Source organism: Pseudopipra pipra, chromosome 1 (genome assembly GCF_036250125.1).
Source record: "Pseudopipra pipra isolate bDixPip1 chromosome 1, bDixPip1.hap1, whole genome shotgun sequence".
Classification (NCBI taxonomy): domain Eukaryota; kingdom Metazoa; phylum Chordata; class Aves; order Passeriformes; family Pipridae; genus Pseudopipra; species Pseudopipra pipra.
This window is the reverse complement of record NC_087549.1, coordinates 87,731,775-87,745,962: the sequence shown is the minus strand read 5'-3', so window position 1 is coordinate 87,745,962 and position 14,188 is coordinate 87,731,775.

Here is a 14,188-nt window from a genome sequence, read left to right as displayed (position 1 = left end):
AGCAGAAACCTGACCTTTCTTGATCTTGGAGACATTCAGTCTTCAGGCCAACCTGTTGTTCAACCCCTAACAGCAGCCACAAAGGGGTACCAGACACAGAACCACGGATGTAATACACTTCCATGCTTGCTTGAGGAATGTCCTTCTTCTTAGTTGCTGCACAATGTCCACGTGTGGAATACAGGCTCTTCTGGCATGGAAAGTTCTTCAGATTTAGGAAAGGTCAGATACACACTGATGCCCAAGAAATATTCAAGAGATAGGCCCACTCCATGCACGCTCCTCCCCCCAACTCAGAGTTTGCAGACACACATCTCAACCTTAAGTGCATACCCACAGAGTCATTATCAGGTCAGAAATATTATTGTCGGACAGCTCTTCATGCACTAATTTGGGATGGAAATAACTAGGAAATATATCTATTACTTTCTTTCAAAAATGTTAAGACTGTCATGCTAAGTGCTACACATTTGCGTGTGGTTTTCTCTCATAGGATGCTTCCATATTTGTGCCAGCACTGTTCAATTTTGTAAATACGTTAACATTATTTATATCATCTTCACTTCTCAGCCAGAATAAATATCAAAAGGGATTTTTTTTTTAATTGCCTAAATAGTCAAAGCTGGATATGCCCTAACATAGTAGACACATGAGGTTTACATTAATAAATTGTGGTTGGAAGAAGGACATTTATGGCACATTTTTACACGGAACAATTTTCACTGAAAGAGATGAAAAATAGTTGTTGCAGTTTTTTCTTACAGTGACTCAAAAGCTGGGAAAATACCATCTGTTTTCATGAAAAGTAAGAAACATTATATTTTCTGACCTCATTTTGTATTGACTTTTTTCTGATGAACCTCTTTGATGACAGTAATTTCATGCCTAATGGCAAATCAGCACAAGGTCTGTGCAAGGAAAATTTGTACTAATCCCTGTATTAATTCCCACACTCCTACTTGACGGGCCATACTTTTTCCTGCGACACAAGTTGTAGACTGTATCAAGTACTGCTATCCAAGCATTAGCTAAGTAACACTTCAGGGAATATCGGTAATATTCATGCCAAATGTTTTCACTTGTACCTACATGACACACCTCCTGCTGCCAACAAACATGATGACAGTAAACCTTTCTGATAGGTAGTCAGTATATCTCAGATAACTATGAGGAAATAAGAGAAAAATGAGATGGGATCCCTGCTGTAATATCACCATTTCTCAGCTTGTCCCTGTGGGGTTTCACCCATTCACAAGACCTTGAAGGACTGCTGTCTTCAAATCATCAATGAACTTCCCCTGCTAATTCTTCAGGCCTGAACACTTACAAAAACATTTTGTTTTGTTTTAACTCCTATTTTGAAATCCCTTGCACAGGATCTGTGAGTCTTCCTGCCCTCTCCCAATAACTTACTATCAAGAAGAAACCACCACTAAAAAATGGAGCTCAGATCAGTTGGGGAATTAGCGTTTTCCATCTTTTATGAAAAGAATGAATGGAAAAACATATCTTGAGGGACCATAAGAATAACTCCTTTTTTCTTCAGCTGGCTTTAATCTCTCTCTCACTTTCAGCAAGGACGGCTCCCAGTGGTGGTCCCAGATCAGATGCTGTACATGAAGCAGCTGCATTTCAGAGCACAATAAATCACTTGCATACATCCAAATTGGCCACAGATGCAAAGCCAGCTCATCCAACAATGTACAGGACAGTAACGCTCAGAAAGCAACTTTAGTTTCATCAACTAAGGTAGCTTGGGTGACGCCTTTGCCTGAAGCACTGCACTGGCTTTCTCTTGCAGCCAAAAAAAAAGCTGCTGAGTGTGTACAAATCAAGGAACAGATTAAAAAGCAGCTGAGCTGATGCATGTGCTTTGTATATCATGTTCTTGCAATGTACGATTCAATCCAAACTCCTCAGGCATCAAATGGTGGACTGGGGACATGATTTGTTTTTTTCCTCCATTATTAAAGAAAAATCCACAATATAGCCTTTGAAAGGATCAGCTTGAAGTGATGCATGCACACCTAAAAATACAAAAAGCACCTCACTCCAAGTTGCATAAACATTGAAGACAATATATTATTTTTTTTAAATGTGCTTTTTGATATTGCTTCACAAATTACATATAAAGACAATTGGCTTCATATTCTCTTACAACAGACAACTAAAGTTTTTTCAATACACCTGCACAGAGCTAATGTGAAAGGTGCCTGGGTCTCCCTGATATCAAAGTATCCTGCGTGCCACTATTCTTGCATTTCCCTGGACCTGATAAGAGTACATGTGTAGCACTTCAGAAGTCAAAAGGTTTCTTTAACACCAAATACAGGGGATGGAGGCATTTCACATCTTTCAGAAGCATCTGCTCATGCTGATCACAGTGATGCTACAACCTCCGAACAAGCAATAAGACACAGTAATGATTTGCAAAGAGCCTGACGTCCATAACTAGTTTTTAAACTATTTAAATCAAAGGCAGAAAAGAAAAAGTCCAACAGTTGTTTTTACTTATGGTGTTTTGTAAACATGCCCAACAACTGCAAATACCACAGTAGTTCAGGGGCATGGGAGCTGCTGGGAAGACAAGCAGTATGTTTTTGAACAGTGTAGCATTAACCAGGGCACGGCATGGAGATATATGTTAACAGGGGCTTTCACTGTGCCATGGGTATAGGAATTGATCTGACAACTCCCCAGAGCCTGCTGTAAGCTTTGGGAGAAGCCCCTCGACTTCCATGGCCAGTGGGTCAGTACCACAGAAAACCAAGTCAAAACAACACACAGAGAACAAAGGAAAGGTAAAAGCATATTGCTAAGAGCTAGAGCGCTCTTAGGGGTTGGTGCATCCTACTTCTGGAGGAACAGCCATTGCTGGTACCAAATGACAGGAGCCAATACAAGGTAAGGCATTTGCAATTCAAAGAGATGATGGTGTCAGAGGCAGAAATGGAAGCCAAGCAAAGCCTCCGCTCTCCTGCCCTGAGTACAAATCAGAGGAAGGAGTTAACACCAAGTAGGTTTCGCTTTACTAAAAGGATTTTTGTTTTGTTTTGGTTTTAAATCAACATGCCTGCACCTGTCAGGGAGAAACCATCAACTCAGTACAATCACAGAGATCTAGAGGGCAGATCCTCCAGGATCATCCATCACGCCCTGGTCCGGAGGAGTTGAAAAAGTTGTAATAAACACAATGCAAGCAAGCAAAGGCTAGAAGGTGAGATCAAAAGGTTTACCCAGCATGCCTAGCTGTGGGAATGGGGAGTGCAGCTGCGTACATGAAAGGGTTACACCCAAAAAATGAAGATGATTGCCAAGCAGGATGGAAAGAAAATCTGTTTACAATTGCAAAGCCTCATGCTTCCATCATCAGGTGTTACAGAGCACGAATCGTTCCCTGCAAAATTTCCAATTAGCTTCCATGATTTTTTCTGCACATAGTTTCCTTTCTTATTATTTGTTTGGAAAATTCTTTTCTAGCGTACTGTTCCCATGCAAACCAAGAATTAAAGAAACCAACCCCCTCAAAAATCTGATGTCATTAGGATGAGCTGTATGCCCATTCAGACAGGACCATAATGGAAAAAAACCTCAAAACTCTCAACTATTTGTTCTGATTCAGGTTCAACTTTTCAGCTTTACCTGTAACAAAAATAGTGATAACTTCTTATGTCCTTATAGAGGGTCCAATTCATGGAGTAATTTGAAGTTTTATTACCCCCTCCCTCCAAAAAAAAATTCATTTAAAAAGTAAAGCAAGCTACTGTTGCCTTCCTCTCTCCCAGAGCAAGTGCAAGTCCTGAATATGCCTTTATGTTTTCAAAGAAGTGATCAATTTGAAAATAAAATTTAAAAAAACAGAAAGGAAGAGGAACTTAAAAATACTTTGAAAAACAAGAACTAAGACAACTACTGACTTAGGCCAATATTTTGAGGTCTTAGAAGCTTAAGATTGGGTCTTCCAGAAGAAGGTGTTCAGTACCATGAAGATGACTTAAAAAGAAGAAAAAGAAAGGAACTGATATGGAGCCCTTTCAGGCCAGTACATCGCTGAAGATGAGACAGGGACTTTGCTGACCCTTGAGGCTGTTTGCTGTGAGGGAACTCGAACTCTTCCTGTTAAGAGATAAGGTCAGGAAAATCATCACAAAACAGCTACACTGAAATACTGTTAATAATACAGCATTCTGCTTTCCTGAGATGGTTTGAAAGCTTGTCGTATTTTTATTGGACTTTCCAATGATGTCAGTTTGAGGCAGGGCTTAGGCAAGTAATTGCTAAAGGGTGAGTCTAAAAAGGGTATAATTACTGAAGGGAGTGCCTGATGTGGGAAAGTGGCATTCCAGCTGGAAGGAGAGATGGGTCGGTCTTTCCTGCGTCCCAATGAACTCCCAGATACTACACGAGTGTTCCTGGCTCTGTGCAGTTAGTTACAACCATGCAACACTACTGACCTCAGTTATTCTTCAGCAATTACTCAGGCAACAGCAATTTCATGTCCAGCGTTATTCGCTGTCACAATGCTGGGAATGCAAGCACATCTTGAATCCGTAAGATATGTAACCCTCAAGTTATTGCATCAGGCAATGGTTGCAAAACAGACAATTGCTGACTTCAGTAAGGTTGCATGGGTGTAACTGAGAATAAAATTTGGCCCGTAGCATTTGGAATGGTTTCACTGTAACTTGCAAGAGGGATGTGGAGGAATCCTTCTTTTGAAATGGACACACTACATCCCCTGCTGTCCATCTCCTGCCCACAAACGTTGCTCATCCTCCTCTTACGAATGAGAGGAATTCCAGGTGTCACTCTAGACATCCATCCTCCTTTAAACCACTCCTTTACACTCATCTCTCCCACAAATGCTGACAACTGCTAAACTGGCCTGTAAATAGTCTGTAAAAGAACTCCCTAGTAGGCCTGAACCGTGTAGCTGCTCACCCATGCTCATTGAGCCATTTGCTTCATTCAGGTTTTTGGTCTTCCCATTGAGAAAGGCTGAAAGAGCTCTGCAGCCCTTTCTCTTAGACTTATCTACATGGTACTACAGTCCCCAACCAAAGTGCCCATCTGGAATACAAGATGGCTGGACATCACGGCCTCATCTCTAAAGCACAAGAAGTTCAATCACCTTGTCTTGTGCACTTTGGTGAACGCGACCAAATCCAACAGCCTGGGAGTCACTCAGAGATGCGAGGCTACAACCATCCTGGAAGTGAAACCACTCCTAACAAGCTACAGTTTTGTCATGCTTTCCTTCCCACATGAATATTTGTGTCTTTTGCCGGTGTAAAAAGCAAACTCTTAGAAGAGATCACCTACTGGAGGTTTTTCCAAGAGCCGCTGTGTTGATCTGGGAGCTTACATCTCTTCATGACCCTGGCTAATGTAACTATGAGGTAGCAAAAAGCACCAGCAAAGAGCTGGCTCAAGTCTGAAGGTGCTCTTACACCCTAAGGTGTAAGAGCACTGCTCTACCCATAACAGCTACCTTCAAGACTTGATCAAAACACACTTCATTTTCGTTTAAGCCTCGCCACCAAACTGATTTCATTACTCTCAGCTCCCATTTCCAACACTTCACCATCCCAGCCAGACCACTGCATCACCCAGCCTCACTGATTGTCAATAAGTTGTACTCATTAAACATCTTCCAGAACAATACACTGAGCAATGGAAACAGCACCAACATTGTTAATCCCATACAAACTGTTATCCTTTAATTCTGCACAGTAGAACCCATAGGCAGCCACAGGGTACTTAGTGTAATTGATGGGCTTCCCATAAAAGGGCCCGGCTGGTCACAGAAAGCCTACATCTCATTTCTGTTTGCTGAAGTGGAAATCTCTTTGCAGTAGCATCTCTGGGCATTGTTATTGGTCTCTCCAAATGAAAAAATTTACAAGAAAGTGTTCCTAGTTCACCTGTGGGAGAGGAAATAGTCCATAAAACATGTTTGACAGGGACTTACCAGGATCTTGGGAAAGTTTTATATTTAAGTACTTGGAAAGTCAATGCTGAAGGCAAGTTCAGATTGGTTTTTGACTCCTTTACGCAATAACAAATTTTGTCTTTCTTTTTTCACTCTCAAATAAATAAACAACTTCCATAGCAGGCTGGAGCTTGTTCAACTTTGGGAAAAGAGCAGGACTGGCTTTTCTCTCCACCACCTATCATGTGTATAATGTTGAATTACATCTTAATGCAATCACTTTGGATGGCTGAAAAGAGATCATTACTAATAGGGTATTTTGTTATTTTTCAATTTTTTCAGGGACATAAGTAGTAATTCTTAGAAGCTCAGGAAAAAGAAAAAAGCACACAACTGACTGCTTGGAACTGTCCTTTTAAATGCTTTAAAAACAACTTTGAAGGAACTACTCATTTTCTTCTGCTGCACCAACACTAATGTGCCAGAACACCAAAAACATGACATGACCAAGAAACCCTGTGTCTTCTTCAGCTGAAAACTCCTCAGCCCCATCTGAAGCCAGCCTTAAAGTTCAACTCCCATCAGTTGCACCAGAAGTTGAGCCTTTAGCAGGATTGAGCCCTTGGTCTGGTCCCTACGTATCCCTAATAATGAATAATAATGAATCATACCCTGTGCTGCACCAATGTGCCTGATGTCATGGAGGCAAGTCACTGCAAATCCGCCACCTCAACCACATATTCCCACAGGGAGTGGCTTTTCAAACAAGTCAAAACTGCCCCAAAAATAGTCCCCAGCTCTCCCTGCTGTTTCTTTGCTTTTCCCCAAATGTAGCTGGTGTATAGTCCATGGTAAAGGTGAGGAGCTGAAGTCAGGTTGGACCAATAAGGCAGGTGGACTGGAAAGCACTCAGATCGTGGTGGATGTATCAGTGACAACATCTAGAACAAGCAATGGTGCAAAAGGGGCTGGAGAACAACAAAGTGGCAACCCCTTCTCCTCTTCCTTAACTGCTCTTTCTGCTCTAGCTTTGGCTATCCAGCCTGCTGCTCCATCACTTGCTCTACCACCAAAAGACCAACTATTTCCTGTATCCATCACTATTAGAGCAAAGTAAGTTGTATAAAGCAAGTCGTTTCACACAGTATAGTAGTACCTCCTTACATTTCCTTTAGGGCCCAAGTATCTGTCAGACCTGAGGTCTACTTCAGTGGTAGTTCTTAGGTCCACAAAAAGGTCTGTTCATAGCCCAAAGAGACGCAATGCTCTGCAACATATAAACACTTAACTCTCCACAGGCTCATGCCTTTCCGAGGACCACGGAATGAGAAACCTGACAAGGACAGAGGACAAACAATTCCTCAAGTTTCTTCTCTAACCAAAACTATAAGATCATAAAAAGCAGCACTTTATATCAAGAACACATTCTTTTAAACAGCAACAACCAGCAAGCCCTCTGCTCCCCAGCACTAGCCTTCATCTCATCCTGCCAACTCACAGGTCTCTGGGCTCTGTGCATCCCAAATCAAACTCTGGTATGTGGACAAAAACTGGTCCTCTTACCACTCCAGAGTAAACCTTATGCCAAACAACTCAACACATCTGACCTCAACTCGACACTCAATCCTTACTAGATCTAGGAAGGAGAAGCCTTACTGAGAAGCCTGCTTACCCAGCCCTACCTCTCCAAACCTTGACTCCAACCTGCTTTGACTATTTGTAGGTTAACAGTAATCTTACCAACATGATGACCTTAACTTACATACTGTACAAACATCAATCTGCACAGTGAAGAATCCAGAAAGATATCACACCTTTTCAGACCTGCTGTCCACATCCCTAACCAAAGTGCTGGTGGTAGACCTGCAATGTCTCCCTGCTCAGAATTCAGCATCTTTTTTAATAGTACAAAAATCCACTCAGACTTTACAGAGCTGCCCATCCTGAGTCCCATCCAGGATGTGGGTTTCAGGCAACCCACAGCCAGGGCTAAAGACAGAGAGGAATGCACAGATAATTTCAATTCTGGATCCTGGAAGTACCACCAAGCTAGGCTGATTCTGGACAGTACCAGCTCGGCAAGCTGCTGGCTCCATCTGATTATGAGTTTAGATTATAGAGTGAAGGGGCTGCAGAACCAGCTTTGTTTCTTGCTTGTTTAGGTGCCAGCAGATTGGGATGACAGCTGGTGCTGATCATACATCCCAGAATGATGTCTGGGGAATACAGGACTTTCCTGTTTCAGGGTAAGGCTAGGGTTGGAGCTGGGGCTAGCACTCAAAGCTGGAGGCACTAGATCTGCCCTCAGGCCCTGATGTGTGGGGGTCTGCAGTCAGCTACAGAGAAGCAGCCCTGGCTGAGTCTGGGAGTGGGACGAAATCCCAGAGCACAGGGCTCACGTCAGGCTTCAGATTAGGCAAAGGGATTAAAAGAATGCTTAAGAGCAGGAATGCCAGTTAAATGTTCTGGATCTCCAGAAGATAGCTATCAATCAAACTTTCATGTCCCCATCACTGGCCTTCATGCCAGCCCTTAACCCGGTACCGCTCTGCAGCAACCTGCTGGAACCACAGCCTGCCGTTTGTTTTTTTTTTTAAGAAAAAAAAAAAAAGGAAACTATAAACACACAAAATCCCAAGCGATACCTGCCAACTGCAAGTCCCAGCCTCGTGGGCTTTGCAAGCTCCAAAGCAGACATGGATCTCTGGGCTAGATTAGAGAGATAGCCTTGAACCTACTACTGTAGGCTAGATCTAGCATTCACATCGTGTCTTAGGGGAGCTTGCAGTTCCACACAGGCTGCAGAGGTTGGAGGCAGGTTGTTGCATGTCAGGAAGAAGGGCCAAGTTTGTTCTTATGTCAATTCTTTGAAAATAAACAACTATGGGGAGTGGGGGGGGAAGAGTAACTCAAACTGTTTTTAGGGCAAATGATTGTGGCAAAACAATTGCTAAATATTGCATTATATAAAGGATAGGTGTTTATGCTCATGAATTTGGACAGCTGAAGAATGACACCCTTAGCATTTTTTAGATTCTCACCATGACCCTTCATATGTACAGGGGGAAAGAAGTCTCCTCCATGTTTGTCAAGTGCCATCTAGAACCTCTTCCAAAACCCAGCATTAATACCACTGCTGCAGGCCCGGTCTGGCCCAGAACAAATTATGCCCCTATGACCTCAAACTATAAAACTTTGTCCAAGAACTACAGATTCAAGAGAAAAAAAAAAAATTTAAGTGCATGTACAGATCCATCAAAATTTATAGAAAGTTATGTAGAGAATTGAAACATCAATAGCACTTTTCACATATTAAGGGAGCCTTAACACTTTCCAACATAGTCTGAGGAAGAACTTAACTTCTCCCTCTAGAGGATATGAAGATTAGCACAAGGAACATAAGGTTATGTCAAGCTCAGAAAACTAACGAGATGCTAAGGCAGAGGGTCAGCATTTTTGCTTTGAAAGTCTACTAGCAGTTGAGAAGGACCAAAATTACAACTGTAAAAACAATGAGTCATTAACTTATGTATTTATTTTTACAGAAATGCCCTGGAAAGTTCAAAATAAATTCTGAGTTAGCTTTTTGCAGTTAAGAGATCTGTGAAGCTGTTTACCACAGAATGTTTTAGAAGTTCATTGAGAGTAACAAAACAATTTCTTTAAGTCCTCTCTCACTCACCATGTCCAAAAAATCCTTTCATCTCCTTAGTGGGAAGAGGTGAAGACAGACATAACCAGACAAGACTGTCCCCATAACCAGACAAGAGACCCCTAACACACTTTCCTACTCCAGTGGTCCTCCATCATCCTGCAAGTGCACCTCAGGGGACAAGCCCAGGGTGAAGGACACACAAAGCACCTGCCTTGTTCTGCTCCTGTGCATCATGTTTACAGTATCAAATTGGCTGTACAATTTTGCAGGTGAAAACAGCGGGTAAAGATTCAGTTGCAGAACCAGGTAAGCAATCTGGTATTCTGGAATCCAACTCTCACAGCTCCTCATCATCAGCCTCTCCACTAACTGTGACCAAAACTTGTGGGACACATTGGTCCTCAGAAAACATTGGCCTCACCTCTTTTGTCTCTCAAAGGACCACAGGTGTGACTCTTGCCTAAGCACACATGTCAAAAGCAAGCATGCAGCCTGTCACAGCTAGTTTTGCATTGTTTAATCAAAATATTTCAGCATGGTAATCAAATCCCTCTAAGGAGACAAATCCTTAAACGTAAAGCTGGTTTTACTGGCTTCATCACTGGGAAACCACATTCACAAAACTCCACCTTTCAATGCTTCTATTGCTACATATAATAAAATATATAGTATGGAAGAAGCAACAAATTAATACCAGTTTGGCACAGACCTTGGACCTGGGAGGAAGCCTAGTGCCAACTGCTCAGAGTGCAAACCAGCCATATGGCACTGAGGGACTTCAGGGAGATGGGGTTGAACCCCCGAAAAACTCCAACACCTCAGTAATGAACTTTTTTGGAACTTAACATATCTTATCCAGGAGTATCTGCCTCCCTAGTCATTCACTGGGACTCGGTGGGAGATATACTGGGGGAGGACTGCAAGACAGGACTACTTGGGAGGGCCCTGGAAGATGGAATTAATTGCTTTTGTACATTTTTGTCTTTGATAGCAGAGTTGTAAATATTCCCACTCTACATACTTAAGCTTTCTACTGCCACTAAATCTTTTGGCTGCAAAATCCCAGAAATGCATTTTTCCAAGCATTTGACCTGTGCCGCAGAATTTGATCTCTTTCATATGCTCAGCCTGTTCTTAAATAAGTAAACACATAAATAATAAGTTAACAGCATCTCAGATTATGCAGCTAATTTTCAGACCATGCTTACCTGCACTAGTGCAAACACACAAGCAGCATTCTGCTGCAACTCACCCACAGCCTTGCCCTCTCCATAAAGCACCTTCTCCTGCCTGTTTTAAACCAATCCTCTCCCCTAGTTTAAGCCAGAAAGGGTGTCAAAGCAGTTCTGTTTCAGCAGCTGTAAAAATTCATCCTGATTGCTGGACAGAATTGGACTCCATTTTCAGAGAAGGCAGATAACAAAACAGTTGTGCTTTGAAAAACACACCAGACAATTATCAAAAGCCTTGCTTGCAAAAACATTCCAAAAGCCTCAGTGACAAAGCAATTGAGTTTATGCCACGAGTTCAGTAAAGATGTTCTTATTCAAAAGCGGGAAAAAACCAGTAATCTGGATGCTCCACTTGGACACTGGAACACCCATCAAGCAGTGGAGCAGAGGATGACCATGTCTGCAGTCAACAGAAGGGAATTCTCAAGTCTTAGGGGTAGGTATCACACCTGCACAATTCAGTCTTACTGCAGCAGGGTCATCTTCTGGTGCCACAGCCCACCAGTTATCCCACAGCCCACCTCTCCAGGTTCTGTTTGTCTGTGCTGCGTGACATCGGGTGAGCTCCACAAAGGAGGCTCTTGCAATAGCCCACAAGAGACCCAAGGGTCTTACCATTAAGTACAATCTTGGGAAGTGGAGGAAGGGAACCGAGGGGTGGGGGAAAGTATGGAAGATAAATTGGGACCATCACCTTGAGCTGGTTTTGTCCCAGTTCTTTTTATACACGGAACTGGTATTCCTGCCCCAGCAATACTTCTCTGTCTGCACGTGTGCCAGCAGCAGGGCACAGCATAAACATGCTGCTATGGCCAACAATGCTGCTATGGCCTTGTCAGATCCTCATCTCTGGGGGGAAAAACAGCATAAGTGAGTATCTGTGTTACTTTGAAGCTTTTTCTTTAGCACAGGATACAAAGTCATGCCGTCCCATTCCCATCCTCCCCAACCCCAATCAGACTGGTGCCTTTTGGTAGTTATGTCTAGCATTCTTCAACAGCCATTCTCCTGCTTCAGGAATCACCAGGAAGATGGTTCATCTCATGATTCTTGCCCCAAAAGCTCCCACCCACCCCATTCCTGTAGACTGCCTCACTTCTATACGTGTCAAGCCTGCAATGGCCAGAACACATGAACTGCACTCACAGCCCACCTTGAAAAGCACATACCCCACTGCAACAGCCATCCCCAGGACACCTGCACTTGCACAACATGGGCTTTTCTGGCATGCTCCACCTCAGGTCCCCTGCAAACACCTCAACTACATAAACACACCCTAGAGCAAACACCTGAGGCAGGTAGCTCATGCTTCACACAGCCCGCACAGACAGTCCTGCCACACATCACTGTGAGCAAGGGTCCAATCTGAAATGACTGATTCAGGATCACTTTCCTGCTACAGGATGGTAGAGCCAGGAAAACTTGATCAGGCTGTGGTGCATGACCTGGAGGGAAGACAAGATTATGTGGGCTGGGACGTTTCCTCTTCCCTCAAGCACAGGTGATAGCAGCCTCCTTTCTCTGAAGTGTCTTCTCAGGTAAAGGAGGTAAACACCCCCCAGTTGGACACACACTCTGGCTCCAGGGCTTCCAGGCTCTATGCCAGGAACTAGCACCTATCCTTGTCTTCAGAGCAGCCAGCCCCAATGAAAATTTGGTTGTCTCTTGTGTCTGACAACCCAAGACTCACACTGATCAGCCATGGACCAGTTTCCTGATGGAATCATCCACAGGTGAGCTACATAAAATTAAAACACACACAGCTTCATAAAGATTCACTTACACTTAACCCATTTCACCAAAAACACAGAGGTCTGCTCAGTGCATGGCTTGTTACCGGGGAAAGGCAACAATTTGGACACAATTCCCCACTGCACCCACAGCCTCTAGTCCCTACACACACTTCCTGGTACACGCACCTTCATGAACCACAGCTGCTATAGCAGATGCACACACGACAGCCCTGTCAGTCAGCAGGAAGAATCCCCAATACAAGGGGATTTCAAGGGCAACGTGCACAAAGCTGTTATTGTTTCAGTCACCTTCAGCACTGCACCGATGAACACAACCAGCCAGGCTCAGGTCAGCCACCACTGAGGTCACCTCTGCCTGATAATGTCTCTGGGCAAGCTCCCACAATGGCAGAGGAAAGTAGGAAACAAAGTGCCCATACTTCTAGCTCAACCCTTGGTGTTAAGAGAAATGGCCACCCCCAGTATGCCCTCACCTCTGGATATAGGTCTTGCACGTCCTTTCACTACCAAGTTAGAGGCTGCCCTCTTTCTTGCACATTGGCACTGATGTAATGCCAATTTCCAAAATGAAGATATTTTATCTTGGTCTCCCAGCATCCCCATATGCTGAGAAAATACCAGTCTTGCTTCCCAACACGCTCCAGCCATACTGTCTACACTTATATGTGAGAGTGTATCAATCCCTGCGTGGATAGGGAGAAACAGAGGGGAGAGGAAGAGAGAGAGAGATCTGGAAGCAATGGTTGGTTCCCCTCTTATTGGCTTTCTAATCAAAGGCACAAAGGAGGTTGCGAAGGTCAATCTGGGGAGTGTAGCCACATGTGCAATTGGCCAATATGCTCTCTCTTTTGGACGTGGAAGGTGAGGGGCAGACAGAGGGAATCCTGACCCTGCCCCTAGCCAACTCATCATTGTTGAATATCCACTGATGGATAAAAGCCGTCGTCCGTCATCAGAGGATGTATGTCCTGTAAGCACAAATCCTCAGGGCATCAACTCCACCCCTAATGTGGGAGAACATATCAAGACATTTACTGGAATCAGAACTTTTCTCTGTGCTGCCACAAGGAGTTCTGAAACAGCAGGCAGAGGGGAAAGACAGCTGATGGCTACTGTGTGAGGAGAACACCTTTCCCAACACTTGTCAGCCTCAGCGGTCAAAGCAGCTGCCAAGAGAGCTGCCAAGGTGGTCTGTCTTCAGACACCTTTGCCCAAGCAGAGGCAGGTCACTTACGAGTAAAGCTTTGCCAGCTCCTCCCTGAGAGCTGGGGTATCTCAGCACAACACAAACTGGCAATGCTGAGCCATACCATGAAGGCGTTTTGCCAAAGCCTTGTATTCAATCACACACGATTAAACAGCAAATACTCATTTGACCAGCTTACAAAATAGAGGGTTAGTAACACTCTTAAGAGAAAAAGTGCCTTATGTTGGGATCCAAGACAGAAAAAAAGACAAAAATAATCAGACACTGTCTGTTTGGGTACACCTGCCTGATTAGTTCAGAAAGGCACTGGGCAATTAGGACAGCCCCTCAAACCACAAAACTCAGATTTCAGTAAGAAAGCATCAAAGCTGATGCAAGCACAGGGAGGCAGCAAAGGCACAGTGCCTG